At 43.4% G+C, this 3,840-nt stretch overlaps 1 non-coding gene across 1 annotated transcript; it reads right to left on the reverse strand.

Moving 5' to 3' along the window:
- Positions 1–327: 327 nt before the first annotated feature.
- LOC112730777 (small nucleolar RNA R71) lies at positions 328–435 on the reverse strand. Its single transcript, XR_003166587.1, has one exon. It is a non-coding gene; the product is annotated as a small nucleolar RNA R71 (small nucleolar RNA).
- Between the last annotated feature and the right edge of the window lie 3,405 nt (positions 436–3,840).

Here is a 3,840-nt window from a genome sequence, read left to right on the forward strand (position 1 = left end):
CATGGAAGAAGCATCTCCATTCCTGCCATTGGAGCAAACAATTTTGAGCTTAAACCTCAATTAGTTTCTCTGATGCAGCAGAACTGCAAGTTTCATGGACTTCCATCTGAAGATCCTTTTCAGTTCTTAACTGAATTCTTGCAGATCTGTGATACTGTTAAGACTAATGGAGTAGATCCTGAAGTCTACAGGCTCATGCTTTTCCCTTTTGCTGTAAGAGACAGAGCTAGAATATGGTTGGACTCTCAACCTAAAGACAGCCTGAACTCTTGGGATAAGCTGGTCACGACTTTCTTAGCCAAGTTCTTTCCTCCTCAAAAGCTGAGCAAGCTTAGAGTGGATGTTCAAACCTTCAAACAAAAAGATGGTGAATCCCTCTATGAAGCTTGGGAAAGATACAAACAGTTGACCAAAAAGTGTCCTTCTGACATGCTTTCAAAATGGACCATCCTGGATATATTCTATGATGGTTTATCTGAGCTATCAAAGATGTCATTGGATACTTCTGCAGGTGGATCCATTCACCTAAAGAAAATGCCTGCTGAAGCTCAAGAACTCATTGACATGGTTGCTAATAACCAGTTCATGTACACTTCTGAGAGGAATCCTGTGAGTAATGGGACGCCTATTAAGAAGGGAGTTCTTGAGATTGATACTCTGAATGCCATATTGGCTCAGAACAAAATATTGACCCAGCAAGTCAATATGATTTCTCAGAGTCTGAATGGAATGCAAGCTGCATCCAACAGTACTCAAGAGGCTTCTCCTGAAGAAGAAGCTTATGATCCTGAGAACCCTGCAATAGCAGAGGTAAATTACATGGGTGAACCTTATGGAAACACCTATAATCCATCATGGAGAAATCATCCAAATTTCTCATTGAAGGATCAAAGGCCTCAACAAGGCTTTAACAATGGTGGAAGAAACAGGTTTAACAATAATAAACCTTTTCCATCATCCACTCAGCAACAGACAGAGAATTCTGAGCAGAATCCATCTAGCTTAGCAAATTTAGTCTCTGATCTATCTAAGGCCACTGTAAGTTTCATGAATGAAACAAGGTCTTCCATTAGAAATCTGGAAGCACAAGTGGGCCAGCTGAGTAAAAGGATCACTGAAATCCCTCCTAGCACTCTCCCAAGCAATACAGAAGAAAATCCAAAAGGAGAGTGCAAGGCCATTGACATAACCAAAATGGCCAAACCCAATGAGGGAGAGGAGGATGTGAATCCCAAGGAGGAAGACCTCCTGGGACGTCCAGTGATCAATAAGGAGCTTCCCTCTGAGGAACCAAAGGACTCTGAGGCTCATCTAGAGACCATAGAGATCCCATTAAACCTCTTTATGCCATTCATGAGCTCTGATGAGTACTCCTCTTCTGAAGAGAATGAGGATGTTACTGAAGAGCAAACTGCCAAGTTTCTTGGTGCAATCATGATGCTGAATGCCAAATTATTTGGTATTGAAACTTGGGAAGATGAACATCCCTTGTTCACCAATGAACTAAGTGATCTGGATCAACTGACATTGCCTCAGAAGAGACAGGATCCTGGAAAGTTCATAATACCTTGTACCATAGGCACCATGATCTTTAAGGCTCTGTGTGACCTTGGTTCAGGGATAAACCTCATGCCCCTCTCTGTAATAGAGAAACTGGGAATCTATGGGGTGCAAGCTGCTAAAATCTCATTAGAGATGGCAGACAATTCAAGAAAATAGGCTTATGGACAAGTAGAGGACGTGTTAGTAAAGGTTGAAGGCCTTTACATCCCTGCTGATTTCATAGTCCTAGACACTGGAAAGGAAGAGGATGAATCCATCATCCTAGGAAGACCTTTCCTAGCCACAGCAAGAGCTATGATTGATGTGGACAGAGGAGAAGTGATCCTTCAATTAAATAAGGACAACCCTGTGTTTACAACTCAAGGATCTCTCTCTGCATTCATGGAGAGGAAGCAGAAAAAGCTTCTCTCAAAGCAGAGTCAACCAAAGCCCCCACAGTCAAACTCTAAGTTTGGTGTTGGGAGGCCACAACTAAACTCTAAGTTTGGTGTTGAACTCCCATATCCAAACTCTAAGTTTGGTGTTGGGGAGTTTCAACAATGCTCTGAATATCTGTGAGGCTCCATGAGAGCCCACTGTCAAGCTATTGACATTAAAGAAGCGCTTGTTGGGAGGCAACCCAATTTTTATCTAACTATATTTTTCTTGGTTATATGTCTTTATAGGTTCATGATCATGTGGAGTCACAAAATAAATATAAAAATTGAAAACGAAATCAAAAACAGCAGAAGAAAAATCACACCCTGGAGGAAGCACCTGCCTGGCGTTCAACGCCAGAACAGAGCATGGTTCTGGCGCTGAACGCCCAAAATGGGCACCAACCTGGCGCTGAACGCCCAGAGTTGTGTGCAAGGGCATTTTACATGCCTAATTGGTGCAGGGATGCAAATCCTTCACACCCCAGGATCTGTGGACCCCATAGGATCATCTCAGGATCTGTGGACCCCACAGGATCCCCACCTACCTCCACTCACTTCTTCTCACCCTTCTTTCACACAATCCCATAAACACTCTTCCCCAAAACTCTTCACCAATCACCTCAATCTCTCTTCCCCATCACCTCTTTACCACTCACATCCATCCACTCTTCCCCATAAACCTACCTCATAAACACCACCTACCTTCAAAATTCAAAACCAATTTCCCACCCAAACCCACCCATATGGCCGAAACCTTTCCCCCCTCCCTTCCCTATATAAAGCCCTCCATTCTTCTTCAAATTCACACAACACAACCCCTCTATACCCCTCTTGGCCGAACCACATCACCTTCTCCCTCTCCTCCATTTCTTCTTCTTCTTCATCTATTCTTTCTTCTCTTGCTCGAGGGCGAGCAAAATTTTAAGTTTGGTGTGGTAAAAGCATAAGCTTTTGTTTTTCCATTACCATTGATGGCACCTAAAACCGGAGAATCCTCTAGAAAGGGGAAAGGGAAGACAAAAGCTTCCACATCCGAGTCATGGGAGATGGAAAGATTCATCTCCAAAGCCCATCAAGACCACTTCTATGATGTTGTGGCCAAGAAGAAGGTGATCCCTGAGGTCCCTTTCAAACTCAAAAGAAATGAGTATCCGGAGATCCGACATGAAATTCAAAGAAGAGGTTGGGAAGTTCTAACAAATCCCACCCAACAAGTCGGCATCCTAATGGTTCAAGAGTTCTATGCTAATGCATGGATCACCAAGAACCATGATCAAAGTAAGAACCCGGATCCAAAGAACTATGTTACAATGGTTCGGGGGAAATACTTGGATTTTAGTCCGGAAAATGTGAGGTTGGCGTTCAACTTGCCAAACATGGAAGAGAACGCACGCCCCTACACAAGGAGAGTCAACTTTGATCAAAGGTTGGACCAAGTCCTTATGGACATATTTGTAGAAGGAGCTCAATGGAAGATTGACTCCAAAGGCAAGCCAGTTCAACTAAGAAGATTGGACCTCAAGCCTGTAGCTAGAGGATGGTTGGAGTTCATTCAATGCTCAATCATTCCCACTAGCAACCGGTCTGAAGTTACTATAGACCGGGCCATCATGATCCATAGCATCATGAAGAGAAGAGGTGGAAGTTCATGAGATTATACCTCAAGAACTCTACAAGGTGGCTGACAAGTCTTCCACTATGGCAAGGTTAGCATTTCCTCACCTCATTTGCCACCTATGCAATTCAGCTGGGATTGACATAGAGGAAGATATCCTCATTAAAGAGGACAAGCCCATCACTAAGAAAAAGATGGAGCAAGCAAGAGAGCCCATTCATGGAGCTCAAGAGGCGTATGAAG

Source organism: Arachis hypogaea, chromosome 12, assembly GCF_003086295.3.
Source record: "Arachis hypogaea cultivar Tifrunner chromosome 12, arahy.Tifrunner.gnm2.J5K5, whole genome shotgun sequence".
In the NCBI taxonomy this organism is placed as follows: domain Eukaryota; kingdom Viridiplantae; phylum Streptophyta; class Magnoliopsida; order Fabales; family Fabaceae; genus Arachis; species Arachis hypogaea.